The sequence below is a fragment of the Bufo gargarizans genome, chromosome 1, assembly GCF_014858855.1.
Source record: "Bufo gargarizans isolate SCDJY-AF-19 chromosome 1, ASM1485885v1, whole genome shotgun sequence".
Taxonomy (NCBI): domain Eukaryota; kingdom Metazoa; phylum Chordata; class Amphibia; order Anura; family Bufonidae; genus Bufo; species Bufo gargarizans.
In genome coordinates, this window is record NC_058080.1 from 403,064,919 (window position 1) to 403,080,286 (window position 15,368).

Sequence of the window (15,368 nt, forward strand, 5' to 3'; positions counted from 1 at the left end):
TTACGTTATGGTCCGTGGTAACGGAATCCATAATGCAATTCACATTATACCACAACCCGAGCCAAAAACGAATTTCAAAATATGAAATTCGCTCATCCCTAATTACCTTATTAGAGTCTTCCAGAACTTGACAACCCTTCAGTATTTAATTGGATCTTGAAGAGTATATGTACCATGTTTCGTTGAGATCCATGAAGGCACATAGGAGCCTATGAAGAACAAACTTTTATGTATATAGATGAAAGAAATGACCAACAAGCATTTTTAAGAGCCAATTGTGTTTATGCACAATGGGCATACAAGGGGGCAGGGTGGTGGCATACCCAGTGAACAGAGTGGTGGCATGCTAGGGGATAGACTTTTCTAGAGCCCGTTCTATTTTTTTTTTACCCCCACAATGGGCTTTATTGCTAGTATTGTCCTAATTAGTCTTTGATAGACATTTAGGTGTATGACTTTCTACTTAGTTGAAAGTAGACAAGAGAAAGCATAACTAAGTCATGGCTGCAAGTACTGTATATAGTGTAGGTTAGGGTACTTTCACACTAGCGTTTTTATTTTCCAGCACTGAGCCCTTTTGGTGGAACTCAATGCCGGAAAAGAACTGATCAGGCATATCCCATGCATTTTGAATGGAGAGTAATCCGTTTAGGATGCATCAGGATGTCTTCAGTTCAGTCATTTTGACTGATCAGGCAAAAGATAAAACCGCAGCATGGTACGGTTTTATCTCCTGGCGAAAAAAAACGGAAGACTTGCCTGAATGCCGGATCCGTCATTTTTTTCCATAGGAATGTATTAGTGCCGGACCGAAAAAAAGGTGATAAAAATAAATGCCGGATCAGTTTTGCCATTTTCATCCGGCAAAACTGATCCGGCATTTATTTTTTTCAATGCATCAATGTCTTACAAATGCCATCAGTTTGCATACGTTTTGCTGGATCCGGCAGGCAGTTCTGGCTACTGAACTGCTTGCCGGATCACTCTCTCGCAAGTGTGAAAGTAGCCTTACTACTTATTGCATGGACTTGGGTGTAACAGAGTATAAAATGTTGCCAGACGGGTGAAAGTTAAAACTTTGCCTTTTGTTTGAATTTCCTAAATGCTGTGCTACAGCTGGAAGGCCACAATGTAATAGGATATGACAGGGCCTGATGCCATCCTTTCTTGTGTGGTTTAACTAGTTCAGTACCAGGAACAAGCACCATGACATCACATGAGTATGTACATGATGTCATCTTATGTTTCCAGCAGTGCAAGAATGGGATAAATTCTTAGTTTATAACCATATCAATAAAATGCACAGACTAATGGAAATTGTGCATTGGCATACGTTATAGTAGGGGAACAGCAACACGTGACAGGTCCAAAGGTAGCCAACCCCTTTTTTTATACAGTCTAAAGCATCTTTCAGACAGGAGTGTTCAGTGCGGAAAACACACACTGTGGGAGCATGGTTTCCAGTCCTGAACTCTGCTCCTGTAAGGGTCCATTCACACGTCCTCAAAATGGACCCATTCATTTTTTTAATGGGGCCGGAATGTGCTGTCCGCATCCACATTTGCGGATCCGCACTTCCGCATCCGTGCTTCTGCGGACAAGAACAGGCATATTCTATTAGTGCCGGCAATGTGCGGTCCGCAAAATGCGGAACGCACATTGCCGCTTTCCGTGTTTTGCGGATCCGTGTATCCACAAAACACATTGCGGACGTGTGAATGGAGCCTAACTGTTATGGTCCCTCCTGTGACAGAGGTGAGAACATCGGATAGACTTGCTGCACGTTAGGCTATCTGACAGTTTTCCCATATCATCACCATGACGGCCACAAGGAGATTGACCCATGACCTCTGTGGGGGCAGGAAACAGAGAAGAGGTTAAATTGCCCCCTCCCACCACCGCACCTCAGTGTTCCTGTCCCCACTGTGGCCAGGGTCAGAGAAGAGTCTCCCTGCGGCGGCAGGGAGATGAAGATAGGATTTTGTTTTGTTATTTTTTCGTTGTCTCCAGGGGCCTCCTGGTTACCTGAGGTTCGTCGGAGCTCCCCCAGTCCGCCGGCGGTCGCGTGCTCATGCTGGGCTGGGGGGTATCGGGAGGACTCGCTCCGGCTGGTCTGGAGCCTGCTCCCGGGCCGCAATCTTCTTCCTCCTCCTCCCCTGTGGGTCGGGCTGGTAGCGGCCGGCGTGTGCGCACGCCGACGTCGGTGACGTCACTTCCGGGTTCGGCCGCAACACGGAAGTAAAGCGCAGGAGCAGAGCGGTTTGAATAAAAGGCGGGAGCTGCCATAGGACGCTGATCTGAGGTCTGTGAGTACTGCAGCTGCATTTTACCTTACAGAAATGTCAGGTCCTGAGGTTCAAACTGTTATGGAGCTGGATGCTCCCCCTCTGCCTCCTGTAAGTATCCCTAGGGGATCCGCTTATTTTATGGCACGATATTCTTTTTTTGCCAGAGCCTTATTTTCTGATACCGCTATTTCGGGCCGCTAGAGTTGCTCCGTCTGATCCCCAGGACGAGCCTTCTCGCAAGCGTCCGCGTTCCAGGATTATTTCCTCCGGATCCGAGGATGCAGGCGATAAAGCTTCTACTTCCACGCAGTGGGAGGATGATCCATCTCTCTCTGAGGGGGAGATATTCGAAAATAATAGGAAGTTTTATTTTTCCTCGGAGGAGATGAATGACTTGCTAAAGGCAGTCAGAGCAACAATGGGGATTGAAGAGACCCCTAGGTCTGTTTCTATTCAGGACGAAATGTTTGGGGGACTCAAGGTGAAAAAATCCAGGGTCTTCCCCATAAACAAGCACATTAGACAAATGATTCTGGAGGAATGGTCAGAACCTGAGAAACGATTGGGGATTTCCAAAGAGTTTAAAAATCGTTTATTATTCGACCCCTCTCAGTCTAAGCTGTTTGACGGGACCCCTAAAGTTGACGTGCAGGTGGCAAAGGTTAACAAAAAAACTGCCCTGCCGTTTGAGGATGCTGCCCAATTGAAGGACGCCATGGAGCGGAAGGCAGATGCCCTTTTAAGGAAAGCTTGGGAGGCCTCCATGTTTAACATCAAGACCAACATTGCGGCAACGTCGGTAGCCAGGTCTATGTACCTGTGGTTAGGGGAACTTGAGAACCACCTAAGCAGGAAGACCTCCAGGGAAGAAATCCTGCAGTCCATACCGCTACTCAAATCAGCTACAGGGTTCTTGGCAGATGCATCTGCTGAGTCTATCAGATTCTGTGCTAGGGAGGCAGGGCTTTCCAATGCGGCTCGTCGGACTTTGTGGATGAAGTCCTGGTCGGGCGACAGAATATCTAAGCTAAAGTTGATATCCATCCCCTTTTCAGGAGAATATGTATTCGGGCCGGTCCTAGACGAGATACTTGAGAAGGCGGCCGACAAGAAAAAGGGATTCCCAGAGGAAAGGTCCTTTAGGAAGAACCAGTCCTTTCGGTCCTACGGCGGACAGAACAAGTCTGTTAGAGGGAAAGGCAAGTCAGGCCGCTGGTCTTATCCCAAAGGGGGTAGAGGAAAGGGCTTCCTTCTCAAGCCCCAATCCAAATCCGAGGACTACCAGACTTTCCAACCTAAATATCTTTCAAGGAGTCCAGGACTTGGTGAAGAAGGGTGCTGTAATCCCGGTCCCCGCATCTCAGAGGGGTCAAGGGTACTATTCAACCCTATTCTTAGTAAGGAAAAAGGAAGGAGACTTCCGGACCATCATAAACTTAAAACAACTGAACAAGTTTATTCTTTACAGGAAGTTCAAGATGGAGTCTCTCAAATCCTTAGTACCGTTGATAAAGCTAGGGGCATTTATGTGCTCGATCGACCTGAAAGACGCCTATCTGCACGTCCCCATTCACCCAGATCACCAGAGGTTTCTAAGATTTGCTATCTTAGACCCTTCCAATCGGATTCGTCATTTCCAGTTTATAGCACTGCCCTTCGGGATTTCAGCCGCTCCAAGGCTCTTCACCAAACTTGTGATAGAGATGATAGCCCCTCTCAGACAGGAGGGATTAAATATAGTGCCATATCTGGACGATTTCCTAGTCATAGCGGACTCAAAAGATCTCCTGCTGTCGGACCTGGAAGTATTTCTGTCCCGCCTATCTCAACTAGGTTGGATAGTGAACGAACCCAAGTCAATGTTGGTTCCATCCCAGAAGGTGAGATTTCTGGGAGTTACTCTAGACTCCGTAACCCAGTCAACCTTTCTTCCGCAGAGCAAGATCCAGTCCCTGATAAACAAGGTGAGGCACTTCCAACGCGGGAAAAAATGCTCAGTGAGGGAAGCAATGAGCCTAATCGGTCTCCTAACCTCCTGTATACCCTCTGTCGAGTGGGCACAGGCTCACTGCCGTGTGATTCAGACCTGGCTATTGTCCCACTGGAACAAGAAGAAGGGTTCTCTGGACTCCAAGCTCCCAATCCCAGGATTAGTAAAGAGGTCCCTCTCATGGTGGACGAAGGAGAGGAATCTGTCCCAGGGAGTCCCATGGATCAGATCACTGTCAATTACCGTCTTCACGGACGCCAGCCAATCAGGCTGGGGAGCAAAAATCGACAGAGCCTATTTCCAAGGAACATGGAAGCGTCTGATATCTGCTCAGTCTTCAAATTTCAGGGAGCTGTATGCAGTAAGAGAAGCCCTTCTCGCCGCCAAGCAATTGATACGAAGTCAGCACGTGAAAGTCCTATCGGACAACGTGACTGTGGTCTCCTACCTAAAACACCAAGGGGGTACTCGATCAAGGAGACTCCAGAGTATCTCAGAGGAGATCTTCTCCTTTGCAGAAAAGGAACTAAAGTCCATCTCAGCAATGCACCTGAAGGGATCCCTGAATCTAGAAGCGGACTTTTTGAGCAGACAGGTAGTAGATCATACAGAGTGGGCACTGAACCCAGAGGTCTTCAATATGCTAACCCAAAGATGGGGGCTTCCTACAATAGACCTGTTCGCATCAAGGAGAAATACGAAGGTGCAAACATTTTGCTCCCTAAATGCCGGGGACCATCCCTGGAGAGTAGACGCCTTCTCCCTAAAATGGTGCTGGGATCTAGGGTACGCATTCCCTCCATTGCCGCTCATCCCGAGGGTCATTCAGAAGATTCAGGAGGGGAGAACCACGGTAATATTGATCGCTCCGTTCTGGCCCAAGAGGAGTTGGTTCGCCCCTCTATTAAAGCTAGCAATAGACGAACCAGTGAGACTCCCACTCAGGGGGGACATCCTATACCAGGGTCCTTTGCTACATCCTCATCCGGAGTTCCTGAAGCTCACGGCTTGGATCCTGAGGTCTCCCTCTTAAGGTCTCAGGGCCTGTCAGACCAGGTTATAGCCACCCTGAGATGTTCTAGGAAAAAAGTCACTTCCGCGATATACCTGAAGATCTGGAAGAGATTCTGCTCATGGTCGGGCGAAGAGAATCCAAATTCTGTGGGGCCCAGTATCCAGAAAATTCTGGAATTTCTACAAAGGGGCCTGGACATGGGCCTTTCTCCATCCACCTTAAAGGTTCAAATTTCGGCATTGAGCGCCTTCTTTGATTCCGACCTGGCAGACCATAGATGGATCAAACGATTCATTAGAGCTGCACGTAGACTGAGACCCACGCTTAGGTCCCGCAGCCCAACCTGGGACTTAAATTTAGTTCTCAACAATCTTATGTGTTCCCCATTTGAGCCGTTGGAGGATTGTTCAATTAAGTTGCTTTCATTCAAGACTGCCTTTCTTATAGCAATTACCTCTGCCAAGAGACTGGGAGAAACTCAGGCTCTCTCCATTAGGGAACCATACCTTACCATCACTGAGGATAAGATTGTGCTTAAACTAGACCCAGGTTTCCTGCCAAAGGTGGCCTCAGACCGTAACAGGGGCCAGGAGATCCTACTTCCATCCTTCTTCAACAATCCCAAGGATCAGGAAGAAGAGAAATTTCATTTCCTTGACGTTAGGCGTACAGTCATTAGATACTTGGAAGCCACTAGGGACTTCAGGAAGTCTGACAGTCTGCTTGTCCAATTTGCTGGAAGGAATAAGGGATCCAGGGCCTCAAAATCCTCCATTGCAAGATGGATTAAGGACACTATTACCTTATGTTATAAGAACCAGAATCTGGATCCTCCTTCCAATATTAGAGCTCACTCTACCAGAGCTGTATCTACTACCTTTGCTGAAAGAGCAGGGGCCTCCCTGGATGATATATGCAGGGCCGCCTCCTGGTCTAGTATTCACACATTTGTGAAACATTACCGTTTGGACTTGTCTGGAACCTCTGGCCTCTCCTTTGGTCAGAAGGTTCTCCAGGCGGTTGCCCCCACCCATAAAAAATAATTTTATAACTCTCCTTGTGGCCGTCATGGTGATGATATGGGAAAACCGGAATTAGACTTACCGGTAATTCAGTTTCCATGAAATCACCATGACGGCCCATACATTCCCTCCCCTTCTTTTGTTGAAATTTTGTTTTTCACCGGTATTTTTCTGGTATGGTGTAATACTGGGAAATACTAGGACACTTCTGGCACTTGATATCTTTGGAACACTGAGGTGCGGTGGTGGGAGGGGGCAATTTAACCTCTTCTCTGTTTCCTGCCCCCACAGAGGTCATGGTGATTTCATGGAAACTGAATTACCGGTAAGTCTAATTCCGGTTTTCCTCTTAGCATGTTGTTGTTTGGCAGGATCTCGCCTCTCCTCAGGTTCTGCTTGTTATCAGTGATGAGGCTCTATTAAGGTCCGCCTCACACTGCTGACCATGCGGTTGATATTTCCTGTTGGAGTTGCTAGAGCTTGTTTGTTTTAGATCTCCTGCTTCTCCAGACATCCCAAAGTACTTGTTGCCTTTTCTGTTTGTTGTTCGCTGGTGTGTTTTGTTCTAGGCCTCAGGGAAAGAACCAGCTGTCTCGTCTCCTGCTACCTATCCTAGGGATTATCAGTTTCAGCAGGGCCTAGGTATCCGGTGTATGAGCATTTCCACCATCGGGATCTGATCATACTGGCAGGAGTATGATTTATAATGCTGTGTGTATCAGCCCGACCTCGGATCCATTGCATTGTACGGACGGCGTTAAGTCAGTAAAATCCAGTAAATGCAAGGTTGGGCAGGGATACACAGCATTATAAGTCTGTCATTGTGAAATGAATAGTGTACCTAGCGGGAAATCGTGCTCCCACATGGAGCATGTTTTCCCCACTGGACACACTCATCTGAAAGAGGCCTAAAAGCAACTCTTCAGTCAAAAATGATGTGCAAGTCGGTACCTACAGGGGATGTTTTCCTGCTATTTATTCTCAACAGATGGTGCTTGGCTTACCTCCATTAGACCGGAGCTGTGTGACTCCAGTTTAGAGTACTTACAGGGAGTCTGACGAAGTCTGAGACAGATTTCTGTCTGGTCTTTGGTTCAGGCTGCTGCTCTCTCCGTGAAAAACACAATCAACCAGCGCTAAGTGCAGTTATAACGTCTTCCTCTTTATTTCTTCGTTAAAAACAACCACAGCCATTATAAGTGTACTACTGCTTACGTGTTTTGACAGCGATCTTAGTCTACTTTCACTCTGGCGTTTTGGTTTCTGTTTGTGAGATCCATTCAGGGCTCTCACAAGCGGTTCAAAACGGATCAGTTTTTGCCCTAATGCATTCTGAATGGAAAAGGATCCACTCGGAATGCATTCGTTTGGCTCCGTTCTGCCTCCATTCCGCTTTGGAGGCGACACCAAATGCTGCCTGCAGGGTCTTGGTGTCCATCTGACGAAACTGAGCCAAACGGATCCGTTCTGACACACAATGAAAGTCAATGGGGATGGATCCGTTTTCACTGACACAATCTGGCACAATAGAAAACTGATTCGTCCCCCATTGCCTTTCAATGGTGTTCAAGACGGATCCATCTTGGCTATGTTAAAAATAATACAAACGGATCAGTTCTGAACGGATCTGTCTGTGCAGATCCATGACTGATCTGCACCAAACGCAAGTGTGAAAGTAGCCTTTACTCATACCATGATTAAGGTTGAGCTATAAGATTGCGGTCATGATTTCACGTTGATTTGACCCAGATGTTGGTTGAAATCTACACTGAACATCCGCACAAGCATTGACATGCTGCGGATTTCAAAATCTGTACCACAGGTCTATTTGCACATGGAAAATGTTAGAACTGTGTAGATCTTTTGGAAATCTCATTAAGGCCTCTTGCACACGACCATATGTATTTTGCGATCCGCAAAAAATACGGATGACATCCGTATGCATTCCGTATTTTGCGGAACGGAACAGGCTGATGTCAGCACAGGGAAGGAACACTATGACTATGTTAAAGATGTGAATTTTATTCTATATTTTTGTATATCTAGGATTGTAATGAGTTAACTTTTTCTACTTCCAAGTGCCCACCCACCCCCTCTTTGTTTCAAGACTGGAGAAGAGGGGGGGGGGGGGGCAAAGAGCTGTGCTGTGAGAAGTGTCTGATTTCTCATCCTTTTACAGGTGTCCCAACAAGGGAGCTATATAGAGTGAAGGAGTGCATAAGCCAATTATATGGCTCGATGATATGTATATATTATTCACTGCCTATAGAGAAGCACCTCCTTTGAAGTATCACATATGACGTATGCAGTATTATTGTTAGAATAGAAGCCATTACAAAATAGCGATGGTAACCAGATGTTTACATTAGTTCACATTCCAAAGTAGGGCCCAGTGTGCAGATGCTGGTGTATTATCTCCTCTCTCTCATCTCTTCTTCCTTTTTGACCAATGAAACAATGTTTAAGCCTCAGTGAGGACTGCCCTCTTCTGAAGATGTATATACGCTTACCCATGTAATAAAAGTTAGAGATTGCATTGACCATCTATGTGTCAGCATCTAGTCTCTCAGCCACGCGTGGATATTAACCCCTCGGGGGGGGGGGGGGTACATTGAACTGGAACACCAGAGTGTATCTTAAATGGGCGTCTTCATCAACTACACTGCGGATGCGCTAGCTCGCGCATTGCGAGATTGCGACGCTCTAGCTTTCTGACGTCGGGGAGCAAGGAGGAGATTCTGAGGATGCGGTGCTGGGCTCCTTCACGCTGGACTCATCTTAGGGACAGGACTCATCTCCGGTTAATTTGCATATGTATCAAATTGTTTTTTTACACAATAAAAGCACACAGAGCTATGGGGACTGGGTATTGCGGATGTGCTAGCAACCATGTCCTCAGCTCTATGCACAAAATCCCGGTGACAGGTTCCCTCTAAGGTTTAGTATTTTTGGTGTTCACTGTATGGTAATAATGACATTTTGAAAGCACCAGCCTATGTGCACTCCTATGGTCCCAGCCACCAGAGAGGCTTACTCTTTTTCCTATAGTGTACAAGCATGGCCACCACTGATGGATTGCTGGGTGGTCATAGCCATGAAAGCGAGTAGTGTATAATATGATGAAAAAATGAATCAAGCCAGCAAAATAAGCAATATGGACAATCGCAATACATTAGTAAGTGTCTTATATTAACTTTCTCTAAATGATAAATGCTATTTGCTGAAGTGAGACGATCCCTTTAAAGGCTGCGGACACTGTTTTGCATTGCAACTATTTTGGTTTAAAAAAACAACTACTTTTCCCAGTGTTTTTTTTTTTTTCTGTAGCCTGCATGTATTCTCATACGTTGCAGACTGCTGTTCTGACCTTGATGAAATATTCAGGCACAGAATGACAGATCCAGGAAACATCTTAAGTGAGGTGTATAATCAATACCCTCATGCATGCTAATGTCAAAATATGTAATGACTGGAAACTTGGGCACATCAATTTCCCACCGAAATCGAATGCACATTAAAATCACTTTGTATGGTATAACACACATTCATGCTTATTATTCTGCTGAAAGCTATCCCCCCCCCCCCCCCCCCTGTGACATTATTATTATTAATACATGAATTTCCTTCAGCAGTTAATGGAGTATTGGGGAATGTCATGGGACAAACTCTTTCCTGACCACAAGTAGTCTACTTGACAGGAGTGACGATCAAAAATAGACCCAACGCAATTAAATGCATTCATAATACATTCCCTGATGCTCCACTTCTCATGATAATGTAGAGCAAGCTTGATTGAATTTGCAGTTGGTAAACATGGGCTAGTGACCCCCTGATGAGACATCCCCAGGCATTGAACTGCTCCTGTTGCTTTCCTTTAAGGCCTAGTTCACACGATCGTATGGCTTTTCTAGTTTTTTGCGGTCCGTTTTTCACGGATCCGTTGGTCCGTTTTTGACTTCCGTTGTGTTTCCGTTTCCGTTCCGTTTCCGTTCCGTATGTCCGCAAAGAATAGCCGTATGGTTTCCGTTTTTAATCCGTTTTTTGCGGATCAGAAGCGAAATAGAAAAGGTTGGACATCATCAGTTTAGGCCACATCCCTTTTTCACACCCCCTATTTAAGTTGGTCATGTGATATTGTGACTCCATTTTCATCAGCTTGTTTCAGCATTGAGAGCGTATTTGGAATCCTGTGTTTGGCAGACATTGGTTTCTGGCTACAATTTTCTGCTGTATCATGGCTGAGGAGGAACTGGTTCTCTTGTGCTGGCTGCTTTCTCGGGACTTCGATCCGCAGCCAACTCTGCAGAACGTGGAACCGAGGAGGAGGAGGCAGTGGGTTCACCCTATTGTCTCTCAGCGGCACAGGAAGGGTCATTTCCACACGCTGTACGTGGATCTGCGACAGCATCCTGATAAATTTCATCGGTATTGTCGTATGTCTGTGAGCAGCTTTGACTTGTTGCTAGCGACTCTGCGCCCTGGCCTCACCTACCAGGACACAAATATGAGGCGCTGCATTTCTCCAGAGGAACGGCTCATCGTCACGTTGAGGTATGCATCGTTTATTTTATAGAATGTGCATAGTATTACATGTTATTAATGTTATCATTTTGTTATGTGTCATAGTGTTGCGCCAAAATTTTCTATGGTAAATATAGAAATAGTAGTGTAGACGGGCACTCTATACCAGGAGACACACACATATAGAGTGCACGTCTACACTACTATTTTTCCATTTTCCATTTGATCTGACTGGGTGATTCAGGCTAGACGACTAGCGCCTATACATATTTACTGAGCGGGTGACCAACCACTTTGGTTATATTAGTTGTAAACGGTGAATGTTATAGTATATAATCTTTTTTTTCTTTTTGTTTTTCAGATTCTTGGCAACAGGGAATTCATTTGTATCTCTGCATTTTGAGTTCCTGCTGGGAGTCTCGACGATTTCTATGATAGTTCGTCAAACATGTGATGTGATTTGGCAGCGACTCAGGGAAGCGGTGATGCCAGAGCCCAAGGCTGAGGATTGGATCCGAATAGCTGAGGGTTTTTATGGTGATGCGCAGTTTCCCAACTGCATTGGGGCACTGGATGGCAAACACATTCGTGTTAAGAAGCCGCCTCACTCAGGGTCCCTGTACTACAATTATAAACAGTATTTCTCTGTCGTGCTAATGGCCTTGGCTGACAGTAATTACAAGTTTATAATTGTGGATATTGGGGCATATGGTAGCACTGCAGATGCGCGCATTTTCAGTGCTTCCAGAATGTGTGAGAGACTTCGAGCCAACCAGCTTGCCCTACCAGAGCCCAGATTGCTGCCAGGTTCTGCGGGACCACCGGCTCCATTTGTAATTGTGGCTGATGAAGGGTTTGCTTTGGCACCACATGTCATGCGACCCTTTCCCAGACGCAACCTGGATGACAGCAGACGTATCTTCAACTATCGGCTGAGTAGAGCTCGTCGGTATGTTGAGTGTGCGTTTGGAATACTCACACAGAAGTGGAGAGTATTCCTGTCATCCTTACAGATGGCACCGGAGAATGCCACCCGGGTTATTCAAGCGTGTGTCATCCTGCATAACTTTGTCAGGATTAATGATGGTCCCTCAGAAGTTGAGGATTTGGAATCTGGTACATATTCTTCTTCCGGAGGATTGGACCAGACCCTTCACGGACGACCTGGAACTGCAGCCCTTGCAGTTCGGGCCCTCTATGAAGAATATTTTTCAAGTCCTGAGGGAGCAGTGCCGTGGCAGATGGGCGTAATTCATGGCAGAGTGTAAAATAATCTGGACTCTGGTAATCCTAGTAACTTTATTTTCCTAGTTTTTTATTTACTTTTTTGGTTGGTGGTGGGGTTATATATTGATAGTGTAGGGACTCACAAGACAAAGAGGACCCTTGACGTGGGCTTGTGGGCTGGGGTTATATTGTATGAATTGTCAAATAACATTTGTGTAGTTGAAATTGCGAAATTAGTCAATTTTCCGGACTACAAAAATCAGATATTTGATTGTATACAACAACCCTCTAATACCTCTTCAAAACGAAATCCGACTTGTGTTATGATTGCATACGCACCCATATGTTGCAATACTTATTCCAAACTTGTCATTTTTCCCCGAGGCATGCCGAAGACTTTTAAAGATGCTGTCCAAGGTCCCGGATTCGGAGATTATTCAAGCACATACAACATGATTCCGGAAGGTTGAGCAGCGTTGACTTTATGTGTATTTCCAGCCCAAGTTGTAATGATTCATCAATAAAAAGATGTGTATGACGTTTGGAGTGTAGTGATGTAATTCAAACATGTAATGTTGTATACTGTTTAAATGTTGATGCTAATAAAAGGATAGAGATTTTTGCAATCTTTGTATATATTTTTAATTAACATTTTCCATGGTAAAAATAAAAGTGCTTCATATTCAGCTATCAAATACCCAACAAATAAACAAAAAACAAATTACATTTCGGATAATTCCCGCATAAAAGGGCCCTGTGTGCTTGGGCCAGCCACATTAGGGGGTGGTGGGTATCTAATCCTTGGTACAGGACAAGGGGGTCGAGGGGCAAAATCATGTTCCTGAGAAAATAGGGGCTGGGAATAAGTTTGCTGGATGGGCTGTTGGAAATACATACTGGGCCCTGGTTGGGCTGATGTGCCAACGCTTATAGTTAAAGCCCGACAATGTACATTATGGACTGCCCGCACTAGCTCCACTGGGTCCATAGGGCTTTTTAGAATGTTGGCTACAGTAGCCATAACCGAAACAAATATATCTTGCTTTTCAGCAGACAAAGGTTCGATAAGTGGCGCTAGGCCACTGAGCATTCTTTCTTCCTTGCCCTCAATCCTTCTCTGCCTTAAATACTCGAGCACCTGACTTTCAACAATGGCTCGAGTATTTAAGGCAGGTTCGGCAGGCTGTGGTGCGCCCCTTCTCCGCCGTGATGGTCTCCTTAATAAAGGTTCGGGGCTCGAATGAACCTCAGCCCCAACCTCCACAGCAGAAGACTCCTCCCTCTCTGCCGGATCCAACGGTTGCGACAGTAGTGGCTCTTCAGTGGCCAGAGAAGGGGAATCCTGTGGAGCAGCCACACGCTCCTCATCACTGGTTGTAGACTCCAGGCCTCTCTGCTCTTCCAGGCTGTCAACGGTGCTGTGGAATGAGAGAGTAATGTAAATAAGATTGGTATATATATATATATATATACATTGTATGAACATATAAGCCACATTTCGTAACCCACACTGGATGACATGGGTCCAGTAAACGTGTCAAATATTGAATATCAGGATAACTAATCAATCTGAAAAGGCGTTTGGAGATCCTTATTATGTTAATATAGAGCTGCACAGATGGTTGTCCCTTATCGCTATCCTCACCTGTTTATAATGTTAGCCATTTGTTCCGGTCATATCAGGATAAACAATGGTAGCTGGAATACTTTAGTGATCATTGTGGTGACAAGGGCAGTATATTCACACTAGATATTATAACAACATGTACCTGGCTTAAGCACTCAAGCCATAGTTGTATACTAGCCTATAAAACATTACTGGTAAAATGAAAATTTTTTAACTAAAAATAAGCCACTAATAATAGATTTGGGGACATTCCTAAGCAAACATTCTAAATAATCTAGGCATTTCATACTTACGGCCTAAGGTCCAGCACTGGCTTTAAGAAAGCCAACTGCCGGGTATAAAGGTATGGCTTCTTTCGGACGCCTCCATCACCACTTTTGCCCATGGCCTGAACTCGTTCCCGGCGGAACTGATCCCGGCACGACTGCCAGCGAGTCTTTAAGCGTTGGACTGTAGAAATATAACATACCAACAATTGTAACGTAAAAAATGTAATCACACGTATAAAATCACATGACAAAATATGGTTACTACTACATTAAAACCGGCAAATACTTAATTTAGTATACCATATACTGGAGATTTTCTAACCTAATAGGCTGAATAACCTGCAAAATAGTAGGATTGTTGTAACCCGGGAATCATAACAGGCCTTTAAACATTATTCACACTTGATATTTGGACATTACAGGGATACACAATATAAGTATACAGTATACAGTACACACACAGTATACCTCTAATCATGTCCACACATGAAATATATATCAGACTGCAGCAGGCCATGGTTATAATTGAGGTTTTAGTACAGCAGGTGAGCCACAGGTGGCCATGGCTGATGAATAATCAAGCAATATATAGTGCTGAGCACTTTCACATTGAAAACACAACATCCTCATGGTGCACATTAAATAAAAAAACATACTGATTTACCTGCTTGTGTAATATACTCCAATATACACCACTGCTTGACAAGTAACAATGACATTATAGGCATTTTACACATAAAACACATCAACATGGGTTGTCATACCTAATTTTCGGCGTTTGGAGGAAGTGCCCTTCTCCCACTCTCTGGGCAACATGTCACGGGTCACCTCGTCCCATGCCCGCTCCTTGCACATGCGGTCGTGATAGGCCTCCGTCCGAGTGTCCCAAAGCAGAGGACGTTCCTGGATCAGCAGGATCAATTTCTCCACATCCATCTTGAGAAGCTGCTATCTTGCAAGGCAGACAGGCTGGGGCCGGTTTCAGCACCTGCACATGTGCTCTTGGCAAAGTTTGTAAACACCGAACACATGGCTAAAGTAGGCTGGGCCTGGTATTTCTAAATTAGTGATCCGCAAAAAACGGATGACATACGGATGTGTTCCGTATGCATTCCGTTTTTTTTGCGGACCCATTGACTTTAATGGAGCCACGACCCGTGATTTACGGCCAAATATAGGACAAGCTCTATCTTTCAACGGAACGGAAAAACGGAAATACGGAAACGGAATGCATACGGAACACATTCCGTTTTTTTTGCGGAACCATTGAAATTAATGGTTCCGTATACGGACCGTATACGGAACACAAAAAAACGGCCCGTACACCCGCAAAAAAAACGTTCGTGTGAACTAGGCCTAAAGGAAACCTGTCACCGGGATTTTGCGCATAGAGCTGGGGACATGGGCTG

General features: G+C 45.3%; 1 protein-coding gene across 2 annotated transcripts in view; it reads left to right on the forward strand.

Moving 5' to 3' along the window:
• Positions 1-15,368, forward strand: part of CORO2A (coronin 2A) — a 192,696-nt gene that overhangs the window by 4,401 nt on the left and 172,927 nt on the right. The gene's annotated exons all lie outside the window — the stretch shown is intronic.